General features: G+C 39.0%; 1 protein-coding gene across 11 annotated transcripts in view; it reads right to left on the bottom strand.

The window, feature by feature from the left end:
* LOC122564399 (engulfment and cell motility protein 1) overlaps positions 1 to 17,277 on the bottom strand; it is a 319,775-nt gene that overhangs the window by 49,665 nt on the left and 252,833 nt on the right. The window contains exon 1 of one of the 11 annotated variants that reach the window (XM_043719209.2): positions 3,370 to 3,608. The exons of the other annotated variants lie outside the window; for them this stretch is intronic. The gene's annotated coding sequence lies outside the window, so the exon portion shown is untranslated. Of the gene's footprint in view, positions 1 to 3,369; positions 3,609 to 17,277 lie in introns of those variants that run through there. 11 annotated transcript variants of the gene reach the window in all.

The following is a 17,277-nucleotide window of genomic DNA, read 5'->3' as shown; positions in this document are numbered from 1 at the left end:
TGATTGACATTGAATGATACACATTTTTAAAAATTTTTTTTTAGAGATGCCAGCATTACTGGCAAGACTAGTATTTGTTGGCCAACCTAATTTTTCTTGAACTGAGTCTTGCTAAACCATTTCAGATTCAACCATATTGCTGCAGGTCTGGAGATACCTGTAGCCAGACCAGGTAAAGATGACAGATTTCATTCCCTGAAGGACATTAGTGAAGCTGATGGGTTTACGAGATTCAACAATGGTTAGAATGGTAAATAACAGACTTGCTTTTGATCCTAGATATTATTGAAATCAAATTATGCAATTTGCCATGGTAGGATTCCAACTCATGTCTTCAGAGCATGAGACTGGGGTTCTGGATTATTAGTCCAGTGACCTTGCCACTATGTCATTGTGTAAAGGTTGGGTAAATCCAGGACTTGCTGTAATGCAAATAATGTTGAATAACATTCCAACACTCACCATCTATGCTCACATAAAAATAATGGTTATTTGAGGTGTCCCATACCTGAAAACATTTGCAAAGTCATGCATATCTGAAAACCAAAGATTCCCTAAGTTAATGATTGAACACATAATATTCAAAATCATAAAACAGGTTAGACTCAAATTATCCAAACACATGGACAGAATATCACAAAATCTGTTATTTTCTTCCATTTGAAAGTAAGCCATGTAACTAGTTTTCGTATCACAACATCTCTCATTAAAACAGCTAACAGTAATTAGCAATTAAACGGCTTTTATAGTTGGTGGACCAGTCACAAAGCCTAAATGTAGCCAGACCAGGTAAAGGACAGCATGGTGGCTCAGTGGTTAGCACTCCTGCCTCACAGCGCCAGGGTCCCAGGTTTGTTTCCACCCTCAGGTGATTATCTGTATGGAGCTTGCATGTTCTCCTCATATCTGTGCGGGTTTCCTCTGGGTCCTCCCAGAGTCCAAGATGTGCAAGTTATGTGGATTGGCTAAAGTGGCCAGGAAATGTGCAGGCTAGCCATGTGCAGATAAGCCATGGGAAATGCAGGTCACAGGGACTAAGTTTAGGGGAGGGGGTGATTGATCTGGGTGGGTTGTTCTGTGGAGGATTGGTGAAGACTTAGTGGGCCAAATGGCTTGCTCTTGCATTGTAGGGATTCTACATTTCCTTTCTCAGTCACTAAAACACTACCTTTAGCTTAATAAAGCAAAAGAGGAAACACATCATGTATTTGTAAAAATAATTTTAACAATCAACTGCGCAGTTTATGTTACTGAAGCACTTGTGATGTTATTGATTAATTACTTTGCTTTAATCTGAAAGGTGTAGATTACAGGATGGATTGTTAACAATATTCAAGAAACAGCAAGGTGAGGGGGCTCTGTAAAATTTGAAAGCTGCAAGCTTAGGAAATGGACACACACTAGATCCTTAATTATTGGCAAATAAGTCCTTGGCAGACTCTTCTTACTGATTTATTTTCCACCAAGTAGTCCCATAACATTGCATCTTTAGGGACATTTTGAATCAATTGTTTCCACTCTCACTACGTGATTGGTAAGGTAATTGTTCAAGCTCCACTCCAGGATTTGAGCACACAAATTAGACTGGCATTGATGAACTGTTACAGATGAAATGAGAGCAAAGCATAAAAATCCTGGTCAAAGTAAAACCAGATTAGCCGTGGGCTTTTACTTCAGCTTTTACTACTGTGGGCAATCTTGCTGTTTATGGGATCTTGCTAAACACAAATTGGTTACAGCATTAAAAGTTTCATTTGTTGCAATGTGCATTAGAATGTCCAGAGGTTGTGAAAAGGTTTACATTTATATACCACATTTCAAAACGTCAGGATGTTCCAGAGCATTTTTTGCTACTAAACTATTTCTTTAAAGTAGTAAATGCTGCAGTGTAGGAAAGTGCAAGTTTTCCTTCTTATTGAGACAAGCTAATGAATCAGGGAAAGTAACAAGAACAAAAACAAATTCGTAACAGATTTGATTTGCAGGTAATCATCAGTAAAGTTACTTGTCACCTTCTGGCATTAGACAGAGCTTTAATACAATTAGCTCATGCATTGCTGTTCAGACTCTCAAGTGCTTTCACACAAAGAGAGAACAGCTAAAGAATTGGTACAGAACCTCTCAGAGTCATTCCTGCAATTTTCAAACTCTTCAAAGAATATGAATCACAAAATCACTTGCTGCTGCCATGCAACTCAGTTATCCTGTTACAGTGCCATTTGACAGATAACCTGGGAGGTGGACTCGAAATTCAGGAAAGCCGCTGGAGACCCACCATCTAATTCCCGTGTTCCCGCAAAACACATATCAAAATTATATGACAGCTAGCAACACAAACAGCAGTGGATCTTTCTTGCCCCTCTTTAGCACTTTCATCATGCAGAAAAGGTTTTGAGACACTTATTCTAAAATAAAAGAAAGACAAGCCCCTGCTTACGTGACAGGTGAATCTATTCAAGATTTAACTTGTGCAGCTTTCAGTTAGATCTGTTCATTTGAGATCCAATTGAACCGAAAGAATACTTTCTGTACTGCATTGGAATATGAGCTAATCAGTATTTACACAGCTCTGCTTATTGTGTTTATATTAACAGGAGCACTGCATTTCAGGGGCCAGAACTTTGTAGAGAGGTTGCTGAAATATTGGGACACAACTTTGATACACCATTTGTACAAGACAATGTTAAGCATTGTCATTACAGGAATTATGGAAATAAATCTCACAGAACAAGTAACATATACTGCCTGGGTTTCCTGGATCCAAACAACTTCTGAACATGGATCTGACAAAGAAATTGAACGTCCCCTCAGACAATTCTGTTGCCCAAAGAAGATTAGATCACAATGAACCTTCAGTTTGCTCTGACTATTTACTATCTGACCATCTAGGGTTGGATTACTGAATGCAAATTTTAATGGTAGCAGGCTTTATTTGCATGGATCCATACCCTACTAAGGGCAAAGCCTGCACAGTCAAGATATTAACAGCTTTAATGCTCTGTTGGTGTCAGTGATCCTTCAGTTCCATTTATTTTTATTGATGGAAGCATTTTCCCTCATGGATTAATAGCATCACCATTAATAAAATATATGTTAAGCAGCAGTCTTATCCCACCAGGCATTAGAGTAGTGTAATTGCAAAGTCACAACCATCAGGATATCAAATCTATAAGCTTACAACAAATTAAGGAAAAGGAAACAAACAGGCGGCAAAAAGAAGCTAGGCAACTTGTAAATCCTAGGTCAACACTCCTACCTCTGTCAGTTAATACAAAACAGAGGCATTACCATGTAAATTACAGAATAAAAATAACCTGTACATTCAGCAAACAGCTGCAACCATGTACGAGAAATATATCAGCTACTCACATAGGCACTGCTGGTCCATAGTGACAGGTTGTAAACCTATATTAGCGGAGCTCAAAAGAAAAGCATAGGGGTATAGGTAGGGTATGGAGAGGATGGATGGGTGAGAGGAGAGCAACAGTCTTGTTCCAAAATTATCAGACGACACTACTACAAGAATGGTGTCCCCTATGGCGGTCTCGTAATGCAAGATATTTTACAAAACACCTTCAATCTGTCTAAAGGAGATGAGCTGCTACCAGTTCCAAGCAGCAAAGCTCCAAATCTGAAGAGGAGTGAGCAGCTCTGCCTGTGTTTATAGTGTAATCTCTACCTGTCTACGTGCGGATTGGCTAGTGCTTCTGTACAAACGTCCAATCGTGCAAGATAGCTAAAGATGCCTGCCCACCTCTCCAACATCTCTCGGCAGTACAAGCATTGTGCAGGCACTAACAGCCCGATCTTATGTATATCAGCCTGTCAGGCAGGAGATGGAGGGATATGACAATTAAGCAGAGAGAGAGAGATCAAATCCATTAAAATCACCAATGTGTCACGGAGCGCGGAGAGAGAAAAAGAGCTCAGGCTCAGTAATTACCATTTCCCATTACCATGGAAACAGACTCCGGCATCAAGTTAAGATCTGTAGTGAACATCTGCTGTCAGCCTCATTAAAAGCACAGCCCATCTTTTTATACTCGTTCTTAATTTTAACCCAGAGGCTGACAGAATTCTTTTTCATCTTTTGACCTCGAGCAAGAACATTCTTCTTCTGTTTGTCCTCCAGCGTGATTCTCCCTCAAGACAAAATGCAAAGAACTGGAACAAATAACGTCCAACCCTACAAACCATTCCTTTAGTTTAACTACCTCAAAATTTGATTTTTAAAAATGATCAGGGTTTATGTATTCTCTTAACATCACAGAAAATGGAACATTTTACTTTTTCTCTTTTTTTCAATTTTCTCAACATTATGCCACAATCAGCTAAAGATAAATTTACCTGCCATCGCTCAGATAACACTTTGCTTTTTAATGGTGGCAATTTTTCTGGGAGTTTCACACCAACTTATCTTCTATTCCATTTTAACTATTCTTTTCCAAAGCTTGAAAATTATAGCCTGTAATTTATTTCAGTGTATATCCTCAACTGCCAGCAGAACAGAATTGAATTGACAGACGCAATGTCTTAACAATAAGCTGATGGTACATTCTGCCTATAGACGGTCAACGCTGAGAGACACAATTCCTTCACACCGACCAAACAAAAACCTGAGTTGGTCAAATATCTCTGTCCCCATTTTGTATTGAATCCCACTGAGTGCAGGTGACCTTTACTATACTCATGTTTTTATGAATCAATCCACCAAAGGTCCAGCTGGAAATAAAGAATACGATGCTTCAATCATTGCCATTGAGCATTTTTATAGCTGTGTTGTGCTGTGAAACACAGGCTCTTTATGGTGCCAGCTGAAGCACTCTCTCCTCAGAGTTGGAAGCTTGTACGTTCAAGTTCCACTCCAGAGAATTGAACAGAAACCATAAGCTAACACTCCCAGTGCAGTACTGAAAGACAATCACTTTGGATGTGCCGTCCGTCAAATGAAATGTCAAAACAAGCTCCATGTTGATTGTTTGAAAAATGGAGAGATCTTTTCCTGGTCATTGTCAATGCCTTAGTCTATGCTTTATGTCAGTTGCTATCGACTTATTTATCTCGTTGTGGTCTTAAGTACTTTGAGGTGTGCAAATCACAGTTCTGTTTCTTAAATTACAATGGTGATTACATTTGGAAAACGCTCCTTTCATTGTTGTCAGATCACAGAAGTCACTATACAATTGCAAGTCTTTTATTCTCAAATATTAACACTGAAATCAAAAGAAACTTTTACAGTTCTTGGCTCGATAAATTACCCAATTAATGTTTCAAACTGAACTACAGTGTTTTTAATCTGTTTAAGTGATGGTCTGTGAAACTGGTCATTTCATGGAAAATTTTCTCGTTTTCAAGCCCTGAAATTCAACATAAACTTGATGACAGTCATTAAGACATATTTCCTTTTTTTTTTAACTCCTTTAATCTACATTACTGCAAGCTTTTAATTCTAAACATTTTTAAGTGTTATAAAACATAGCTCTCATTTTGCATATTGAGCAGATGCATAAAGGATGCTTCAGACGGCATCATTAATCTCCATAAAAAACATTTTACTAATAATTCAGAGGAGTCTGACAAGTCCCTCTGGTGGTTAGGTTCCTGATTCGCTCCAAAGCATTAATCTAGGAAGAACAGATTTGTACATCACATTTCTTAGATCACAATTAAACCCTCAGGCTGCCAAACATTTCTTCTCAAAAGTATCAGAGCAGTAGCCCATACATCGAAAGACAGACAGAGAGAATCTCAAGTCCACGGAGCCAGTCTCTTTTACAGATTGTTCCTATCATCAGACCAAATCCATGCATATAAAGAAGAATTTATAATTTATTGAAGGGCTTTATATTAATTCACATGGAAATCTGATTCCCTAATTTTATCACCCGGAAGAAAGTTTTCTTGATTACAAACTGTGCGCTTCATTATTTGAGCACTTTACCACATTGAGCACTTGCATAAATCAATGCATAATTTTGGAAACTTTAACTGAGAAATCTCCCTGCTGACTAATTTACAAATGATTAGAGATGTTTGCTGCCTTCTGCATAGTTTGTTGGGGTTTCCAGAGCAAAGCTCAGGTTGACTTGAAGCCTCAGCTCCTGCTGTTTATGTTACCTGCCATTGAGCACCTGAAGTCTGGTATATCCACTGATGACCATCAGTGACATTGACTAGCTATTGGTAAGCTTTTGATAATGAAGATTGACATGACGAATGCAGGTAGCGCAAGGGTCCCTGTGAACGAGACATACTCCTTTATACTTTGATGCCCCATTAACCTTTTCTGAGACGCCAAAGACTTGAACCCATATTAATGGAGGTGCCATCTTTCTGAAGGCCCAGCCCCTTTTATCCGTCTCAGGTGGACATGAAAGACTTCTGCATGATTTGAAACCAGCAAGGGAATATTTCCCAGTGACCTGGCAAATATTCATCCCTTATCAACTACAAGGAGAGTGGGACTAAACAAATTGCTGATACAGTGAGCTGGCTGGGATTCAATATGCTGAATAAACTTCTGCAGTGCAACCATTCTATGAATCGACCTCAAACTGCTTAGTTGGTCATTTATCTCACCGTTTATGTGGAGTGTGCAAATTTCCTAAAGCATCTCTTGCATTATAACAGTGAATTGCCTGTCATTGACTGTAAAGTGCTGTGAGACATCTTGAGATTGTGAAATTAGTGATATAACTATAAATCTATCTGTCTTCAAGCCAAAATTCCAGACTCCTTATGCCTCCCCACCTCTGTACAACTACAAAGATATTATTGCATACAATTGGTTGATCAGATTTACAGAGGGCAAAGTGTCTTAAACACCAACAATACAACATTTCTTGAATTATGCTACATCCTTCTGTTGATTCAAATCAAAGCCTTCATTCATTTCTTACAGCAACTAAATGCTTGTAATCTCACTGTTTTTTGATAAGACCATAAGACATAGGAGTGGAAGTAAGGCCATTCGGCCCATCGGGTCCACTCCGCCATTCAATCATGGCTGATGGGCATTTCACCTCCACTTACCCGCATTCTCCCCGTAGCCCTTAATTCCTTGTGACATCAAGAATTTATCAATCTCTGCCTTGAAGACATTTAGCGTCTCGGCCTCCACTGCACTCTGCGGCAATGAATTCCATAGGCTCGCCACTCTCTGGCTGAAGAAATGTCTCCGCACTTCTGTTCTGAATTTACCCCCTCTAATTCTAAGGCTGTGCCCACGGGTCCTAGTCTCCTCGCCTACTGGAAACAATTTCCTAGCGTCCACCCTTTCCAAGCCATGTATTATCTTGTAAGTTTGTATTAGATCTCCCCTTAATCTTCTAAACTCCAATGAATACAATCCCAGGATCCTCAGCCATTCCTGGTATGTTAGACCTACCATTCCAGGGATCATCCGTGTGAATCTCCGCTGGACACGTTCCAGTGCCTGTATGTCCTTCCTGAGGTGTGGGGACAAAACTGGACACAGTACTCCAAATGGGGCCTAACCAGAGCTTTATAAAGTCTCATTAGCACAACGGTGCTTTTATATTCCAACCCTCTTGAGATAAATGACAACATTGCATTCTCTTTCTTAATCACGGACTCAACCTGCATGTTTACTTTTACAGAATCCTCAACTAGCACTCCCAGATCCCTCTGTACTTTGGCTTTACCAATTTTCTCACCGTTTAGAAAGTAGTCCATGCTTGTATTCTTTCTTCCAAAGTGCAAGACCTCGCATTTGCTCACATTGAATTCCATCAGCCATTTCCTGGACCACTCTGCCAAACTGTCTAGATCCTTCTGCAGCATCCCCACTTCCTCAGTCCTACCTGCCTGTCCACCTAACTTTGTATCATCGGCAAACTTCGCTCGAATGCCCAGTCCCTTCATCCAGATCATTAATATATAACGTGAACAGCTACGGCCCCAAACTGAACCCTGTGGAACACCGCTTGTCACTGGCTGCCATTCCGAAAAAGAACCTTTTATCCCAACTCTCTGCCTTCTGTCAGACAGCCAATCCTCAATCCATACCAGTAGCTCACCTCGAACACCATGGGCCCTCACCTTGCTCAGCAGCCTCCCGTGTGGCACCTTATCAAAGGCCTTTTGGAAGTCTAGATAGACCATATCCACTGGGTTTCCCTGGTCTAACCTACTTGTCACCTCTTCAAAGAATTCCAACAGGTTTGTCAGGCACGACCTCCCCTTACTAAATCCCGGTACATGTTGCGCCCCTGGTCCTGACCACTGTTAGGAGGGCTGTACATAACTCCCATTATGGGTTTTTTTTGCCTTTGTGGTTCCTCAATTCCACCCACACAGACTCCACATCATCCGACGCTATGTCATAGATTTAATTTTGTTCTTAACTAACAAGGCAACCCCGCCCCCTCTGCCCACCTCCCTGTCTTTTCGATAAGTTGAAAATCCATGGATGTTTAACTGCCAGTCCTGACCCCCCTGTAACCACATCTCTGGGATGCCTACCACATCATAATCATTCACGATGATCTGTGCCATTAGTTCATCTGCTTTGTTACGAATGCTACGAGCATTCAGGTAAAGTGCCTTAATGCTAACTTTCTTATCATTAGAGATATTGGAAGTCATAAGATGTCCTAAGTTATCCTTCCTTTCTGCTGCATTTTTAGTCTGCCTCAAGTTTAAATCCATTTGCACATATGCTATCCTGCTGCTTGATAGATTAACAGCACTACCAAGATGTGAAGTAAATGCTCATTTGATTTGCTGCTAAACCAAATTGTTTTGAGGATGTGTTATCTGAAATATTAGTTTAGAATATTATTGACTGGACCTTGAGTTTTGCCTTTAGCAGGATATATTGCTGGAGGCAGCAATGCTTCTGTTCTCCCTCATAATGCAAGAAACCAGGTATGGATAACGTAACCATCAGAAAAATCCAACGCATGTTTATTACCACCGGCTGTTTTATACCATTATTACATTCACAGACACATAAGAGTTAATTTAAGGTTATTTGTTTACAACAGAAAAGCACACATCTAGTAGCACAACATGCTTCAAGTGATCCCAACTAAGGTGGAGTTTGAGATATCTATACCCTCATGGCACATGCTATGAAACAGTGATGATAACATGAGCCTGTCTCTTAAAAGTATATTAAAATACTGACCGTGAGATAGAACAGCAGACGCACGTCTGCACTGTCAACATTTTGGAAAGATCACTTTACAAAGTCAAGGATATGGTTACATCAGGGGTCAATGTTGCTGGAGAACGCAAGCTGCTCAACTAGAAACATCAAGTCGGTAACACACTCAAAGAGAAGCCGCTTGACCCAGTTTGTGTGTAATAAAGTAACTGAATTTGAACGCAGAGTCAGAGAGACATCTTGCCTCAAGCAAATGCCTTTGTTCCCTCTCTCTTATCTTTTAAAGCCCTCTCAACAAAGTCTGAGAGTTGCAAACCAACTGGAATATCTCAGCACCACAAGTGGAGGACTTCTGCAGAACATATCTTCATTGTTGCAACCTGAGAGTTCTTGAAGGAAAACCACTGTCTCCAGATAAGAAGAATTCAGCCATCCACAATTGATTCTCAGGGGAAAAAAATCTTGTTGCCAACAGGTTTATTAACAAAGCGACGTCTGCTACAGACCAATGTTTAAAGAATGTGATTTTTTTTTCCCTGAGTTTAACTGTTTCTTGATCAAAGAACTTTCATAAAAGCACACTTTGAAGGGTGTGTGTTACTTTTCAAGAAAGATGGCTGTATATTTTTGCACAGTTCAAAATTTTTTAAAAACCTTTACATCTTTGCTTAAGTAAGTTTTGTTCATATAATCTAATTCTTTATTGTTACTGAAGGAAGCTGGCTGATTTGTGGATAGTGAGTTATATACTGTTTGCAATTCAGTTACAACAGGTGAGTAAGGGAATCAGCTCCCCTCTTCGCAAACTCCTTGGTGTGAGACAACAAATTTTTTTGTAATTCTTTTTTGGCACACAGCTGTCATTTAAAAATTTAGTCAACAAGATCAAAATATATCTGCCAATCCCAAGGTTCTTGAGTGAAAGAAAGCAGGATTTTATTATCTACTAACCCCAAGACAAGGTCACAAAAAGTGACAAGCACACAATTCCAAGTAGTAACTTTAAAAATGAAAAGAGCAGGGTGGCTAATATGATCAGAAACAAAAAAAGCAGAGACAGTTTAAAGTTTTGAGAATCCTGGAGTTGTAAGGGTTCCTAACTATTTAGCTGCTGACTTGTTTCTTCAGCAGATGTGCCATTTGTCGAATTCTGAAGTTCTTAGTCAATGGTTATTTCCCAAAGTTATTTTTCACTGGATGCTCCTTTCAATATATAAGGAACAGTGAGAGAGAGAGAGAGAGAGAGAGAAAGAGCAAGCTATTCATATTCTTTATACTTGTTATATTGTGACTTTCAAGAAGTCAGCTCATCACCACCTGCAGCAGGGTATTAGTGATGGGCGAGCCAGCAACATTCACATCTCCTGATTGAACGGAGCTGGTTTTGTGCGTTCAGTATGAGTTCCCTGGACTTGCCTCAGTCTGTGTCAGGTAATCGCAGCAGCTACTTTAGGTCAGTATCCATCCTCTTTAAAAATCATTTTAGTCTATGAGGGTATTGGGTATTAAAGTCAAATTGAATATTGATAATCCATGTTTACCTTTATTGCAACAATACTGTACATAATCGGTGTTGTCACCTCCCTTTTTAAATTTAAATTTTGTTGTAACTGTTGGAGGAATGGAGTAATTGAAGTAATTAGTTCACGTCTCCTAACTCAGGAGTCGTAACAGAATAATTAAGGACTTCTAGCATAGTCTGAAGTAGCCCAGTATATGGGATCAGATCAAGAGCATGAGAAAGGGATAATGAGAAATGATAAATTCTTCCTGAACAACATACATTTGAAGTCTTCAAGCTGTCAGTTAGTTCTGATGCAGATAAAGCCCATTCATAATTGATGCTACCATGAATGATTCTCCTTCACAACCCCTCTTTTTGCCTGAGGTATGCTGAGCCTCCGGATAAACTATCACCAGTTGCCTCGATCGAGAGAGTAGCCCTTTGGTCTGGTAGGACTTTGGTGACTTTACCTTTAACTTAATTAAAAAATACAGCTGAGCTAAAGTGACAGTGAATATTCAGCAACATTTTCTGTGATAATTTCTCACCATTAATAAATTTCCAAGTGATGTGACAAGGTTTGACTGACTTTTAAGCATACCACATTGAAACTGTCATTTGTAAAACTTGAACATAACAGTTAAATTTCAGGAGCTGTCAAGAATCTGTGAACTGAAATCCTGTCATATTTTTTAAAACAGAAATTAGATCCTCAGGGAAATGAACCAACAACCATGCAGATTTGAAACTAGTTTTCTGAGATTTTTATGTTGTGTACAGCAAAAATATTCTGAGAGCTGGGATAACATCTTGTTTTTAAGGTGTGCAAGGCCTGGAGCCCAGAACCTAAAAACCAAACGTTTATTCTTGTGTGCTCAGTATATGTGGTACACTGATGTCGTTCCTATCTCTGGGCTACAGGTTCAGGTTCCATTCACCCTAGACATATAGTTAAAACTAGGCTGATTAAAAATACCTATGGATAAGCAAGATTCATTGAACCTATCATAAAGGCTCTTGTGGCATGGTGGTAGTATCCCTACCTCTGCAACAGAAATCCCCAGTTCAAGTCCCACCTGCAGAGGTGTTTCATAGCATATCTGAACAAGTTAGTTTAAATATCTATAAAAGGCATTTGGAGGTTAAAACTGAACAAAAGGTATGTAATAGTCATGCACCTTTCTCCAAATTCACCCATAAATGTCTCTTTTGCTTCCTCAACAACTGTATGCTTTTTTGTAATCATTTCTAACTCAGATCAATATAGCTTTCTGTTGTCTTCATCTAGTGATGCAAATTAATGCTTAGGCAGTTAGTGCTGAGGGGACAGAACGAATGGTGAATACTGATGAGAACTGAGATTCGGTTTCACTGGAGTTTGTAACTGCAAACGTTGGAAGTGTTGCAGGCAGCCAATCACCTGCAAATGCTGTAAATGCAACTGTGAATGGTAAGAATCAGACAAAGCAAGATTTAAAACTTTTGATGAGAAGGAGAAATAAGACAAAACTGGTGGAACATGCACTCAATGTCTTGGTCCCACCTAGCTATAACGCCTTCCTCCATTCTGAGTCCGAAATAAACTAACTGGGTCAATGGTTATTGCTACAGTCAAAATATACAAATACTTTGCTACATGCAATACAGCAACCATTCCCAATGCCAAATTCGAATTGTTTAAAAGACTCCCCTCCTGTTTTATTACCTTTGGTTGAAAATGAGGAAACGTTATTGTTAAATGACGACACAAGGAGTGGTAGAAATACTGTCATTTCATGTACAGAGTTGGGGATTAAGCTAATGGTATCAACACTGTTAGGTTACAATGGCATCAGTCGGAGACTTGGGGATGACATCATACTTTCTGATCCACTTTAAATAACAAATATAGTATTCTTTTTGAGCCAAATCCCCAAGGGTTCAAGTCCCACTCTGGAGAGTTGAGTATGTAATCTAGGTTACTGTAGTCCAGCACTGAGTGTGATGCACAATAAAAAGTCTTTCAGATCCAACATTAAATTAGGTTCTTGTTTCTTGTTTCAGGTGAACTTAAAGGAGCACAGACACTTTTCAAAGAAAAGCAGAATTGTTCCATTGGCATCCTGGTCAAAATTTAATCTTCAACCACCATTAATAAAACAGATATTCTGGTCATAAACTCTTTGCCATTTCTGATGGATCACTGTGTGCACATTATCTAGTACATTTTGTGGACAGAAATGTACTTGATAATGGACGAAAGTGGACCATGGTGGAACTGTGGCTCAGTGGTTAGCACTGCTGCCTCACAGCGCCAGGGTCCCAGGTTCAGTTTCAGCCTCGGGCGACTGTCTGTGTGGAGTTTGCACGTTCTCCCAGTGTCTGCATGGGTTTCCTCCGGGTGCTCCGGTTTCCTCCCACATTCCGAAGATGTGCCAATTCAGGTGAATTGGCCATGCTAAATTGTCCATAGTGTTAGTCAGGGGGGGTCTCTCTTCAGAGGGGCAGTGTGGACTTGTTGGGCTAAAGGGCCTGTTTCCACACTGTAGGGAATCTAATCTAATTACATTTCTTACATTACAGCAGTAATTTCACTTCAAAGGTACTTCATTGGTTGCAAAACACTTTGTAATATCTTGAGGTTGTGTAAGGTGCTATATAATCCTTCTCAAAACTCACTAGATGCTGTATAAATTCCAAGTTCTCTCCTTTCTTCCTTCTCTTTATTGATAAGCATTCAGTTATTGACCAAGAGGTGTTTTTAATGCTCGAGTATCAGTCCTTATTGTACAAATCTTTCAGGGTCATTCCAGCATTGAATGTCAAACCTTCACCTCCAGGACTGTTACTAACCTCAAAATCCATTAAAGATCTTTCCTACCCAGCATCCAACAATACTGAACAGCCCATTTCCACCTCCTTTCCAAAAGGAAGAACAGTCTGGTAAGCCTGTTGTTTTTAAGACTGAACTGATATCTTTCCATCTCAACTATTTTTTTCTCTGCTGGCCTGGCCTCTTCCTTTCTACATTGATGATTCTTCTGATGCCCTCTGCCATTTCATCACTCTCCAATTCCTGGTGATAACTCTTTTTCACTCTCTAGACCTTATGCTCCACTGGATGGGCTGGAGTTCTCTGTTTTCTCCCAACCAGTTCCTATTCACCACTACTGACTTCTGCCTAGCTAAACCTGTCCTCACACTGACCAACTTCTTTAACTCCACTTATTGCTTCCAAATAAAAGGGGTGGCTGTGTGTACCCACGTGTCCTAGCTATTTTAGCCTTAGTATGGAATACATGGAACATTTCTTCTTCCAAGCCATATCCCTCACGCTCTACTAATTCCTCAGATGCTGAGCTCTTCTTTCAAAACTTGTCCTTTCAAGATTTATTTTCAGGTTGCAGTAATTATCAAAAACTGTGAGAACTTCTTCAAAAATATATCTTCCTTAATATTTTGGTGATTAATAATGCCATCTACTATAGGACACACTGAATACAATTATGCATTAACTTGTTCTGCTTCAGAATTAGTGTTTAATTTTGAAGCAATTTTGATTGAAAAGAATTACCTTGTCCAACATGTCTAACCCTGTGTTCTGTTTGGCACATGGTGACATAGATTCTTTTTGTATGTGCTATTTCCTTTTTTATTTTTTCCTAATGTGTTTATTTATTCTTGTTTCTTTAAAGCCTGTTTATACCTGTAACATTTCAATGTTTAAATCAATGCTGTTTAAATACTGTTGTCTTAAATGCTGAATACTTCTATAATGTAACAATTCACTAGTACTTTATTTCTTTATTTTTGTTTAATTGTAAGCTTATAAATTCTAAAATTTCACATTACTGTATGAATTTCTTCCAATACAGCTTTGAAAATTAGATTAACAATTAAAACAGTATTGAGTTACTTCTTTCAATCTTTAAATTTGTTCAAGAGAAACAGTCTATCTTTTTATTGTTGACTGGAGATTTCTACCTTTTTAAACAATCAACATTTTAATTTCCTGCCTTTTCAGAGTTTTTCCTACCAACTGCAGCAAAGAGAGAGGTTTCCTGCTTCTTCACAGACAAAATAGACTTTTTCCTACCTTTCATAGCCCAAGACAGAATGCGTGCCCTCATGCATAATTTCTAAAATATGTGTCTGAGGCTGCAGTGTGAATAAATCTTCTCAGCAAAAGCACAGTTTAAATTATGAACGTCCCGACCTTAGACAGGTTTCAAGATTCTTCTATTTTTCTTCTGTTATACTCTTTCTTCGAATTTTCAAATTTGCCTTTCTGGCTCCTTAACTGAAATGCAGCTTTTATGATATGGCAGTCTTGGTATAGACTAATTATTAAATTATATTTATATTTACACTGAGGTAAATAAATTTAAAAAACTAAGCAGTATCTGACGCATATAACTTTTGCCAGTTCGTAAGGGGCCGGTCAAAACAAAGTTTGCTGCACAATGCTGCCACTAAACTTCCTTCTATGCTGTGCCTGAGGACTTCATTATCAAAGCTGGGGATAGAACACTGGTCAGTCTTAAAAGAAAAGGTACTTGTGCTACATAACAAGAAGCAGTTTATTGCATGATAGCAAAAGGAACAGGTTTCATTGACTTGCTCTGGATAGGTATGAGACTATCCGAGGTCGTAGATGACATACAGCATGCAAAACAGTAGACAATTCTGATCTTGGAGTTTATTCCATATTTCATGATGATCACAGCTAATTATCCAACTCAGCACCCTGTTGCCTCTTTCTCCCCATACCTTTTGATCCCTTGAGATAGTTCTGACTTCACCAGGATCTAATGCAAGAGTATCTGATTCTATGAAAAAATACTGAGACATTGTCAGACTGCATGAAGCAATGCAACTTCAACATTAACTCTTTTAGAAATACTACCTTATACAACCAGATGGCACAGAATAAGGCTGCGAGGAAAGAGCAGACCAGTGGTATTAATTGGAAAGTGTTTTCAAATAACTGGCACATTCACAATATGCTGAATGGCCTTCTGCTCTGTACGACTCTATAATTAATTTATTTTGTGTAACCTTTAGACAGAATTGTATTTCTTTCATCTCAGTGCACGGTTTGATTTTAATAATATTTCTCAAGCATATCTGAGAAAAAGGTTCCCATTATTTATAAATATGATATACAGTACTATGTACTGCATTTTACATTACTAAAGATATACCCAGTAAATGCTCAAAGTTTAAAGGTCTGCTAAAACGGAGAAGTTGGAAGTAACTCAGCGAAACTACTTTTGCCAAGTTGTAAATCAATATTTTTCAGTTTCTGACTAACACCTTCGTAAATGCATAAACAGCCCTAACTGGTCTGTTGGGTCATATTTTAAAACAACACCCTATTTATATAGAGCAGCACGGTGGCTCAGTGGTTAACACTGCTGCCTCACAGCACCAGGGCCCCAGGTTCGATTCCAGCCTCGGGCGACTGTTTACACATTCTCCCTGTGTCTGTGTGGGTTTCCTCCCATAGTCCAAAGATGTGCAGGTCAGGTGAATCGGCCATGCTAAATTGCCCATAGTGTTAGGTTCATTAGTCAGAGGGAAATGAGTCTGGGTGACTCTTCGGAGGGTCGGTGTGGACTGGTTGGGCCAAAGGGCCTGTTTTCACACTGTAGGGAATCTAATCAAAATTATGATCTGCTCAAATTTCTTCTGTATACCTCACTAATTTACTCAGATATTGCTTTGGCTAAACGCAAGCCAATTAATATACCTTTGGCTTACATTTACTCAATCAGAAAGATTGAAAGTACAACAACAACCATGAAATGCAATTGCTGCAAGGACAAATACATAAAATGAAATATTCTACTTAAAAAAGAATGCTTGGGAGAAGATGCTTTTAGTGATAAGGGGAGATATTGATGTTTGTGATTTGCTCTCAGGGAGATGTTAATAAAGGAACCTAATGCTCAGTTTGAGCCCTGATTCCAGCCATAGCCTTTATGACCCAGAGCTTGGTGAATGGCTATATGTTCTTACAAAGATCTGGTGGTGGAAAAACCTTTTTGATGATGTTTTATATAAATGGCAGCTTCATCGCTTACTACAAATACTAAAATCTAAAGAACGTTTCACATAACTAAATAAATAGACCTAGGGTGAGGAGTCGGACACTTCATAAAATACTATCTTTAATCCATAGCATGCTAACAAATAATAAACTTATTTTAGAGCAAAGATTTGTTGAAAGATTTTGACAAAATTACTTGCACCGTAAGTAAATGCTGTGAAGCAATCTAATAACTGGTGTTCAAATATTTGTAGATCCTTAGCTTTCATGATCAGGATGACACTGGGACTTAGGAAGACAGGTTTGTATTTGCTGAAAAGATCGAGGTGTTTAAACCATTAAAACAATGTGATTGGGTAGACATACTTAGGGAATCAAGAACATGATCTTTAAATTAGAGTTAAGCCAATCAGGCGTGAAATCAAGTACAGTCGTACCTTTTCACATTTTGCGACAGAAATTTGGATCAATGCCTCCATGAAAAAGCTGTAGATGATGGGAGAATTGGTGCTTTCATGGCAGTGATATGTAGGTATTAGGGATTATGAATCAAAAGCTTTGAAAGAGAATTGTGGTACAGATTAGCGGGCACCTGGTCTGAGAAGCTGGATG

Source organism: Chiloscyllium plagiosum, unplaced genomic scaffold (genome assembly GCF_037043375.1).
Source record: "Chiloscyllium plagiosum isolate Xiang-an unplaced genomic scaffold, Cpla_swu_hap1 HiC_scaffold_34, whole genome shotgun sequence".
Taxonomy (NCBI): Eukaryota; Metazoa; Chordata; class Chondrichthyes; order Orectolobiformes; family Hemiscylliidae; genus Chiloscyllium; species Chiloscyllium plagiosum.
This window is presented reverse-complemented; position numbering and strand designations above follow the sequence as displayed.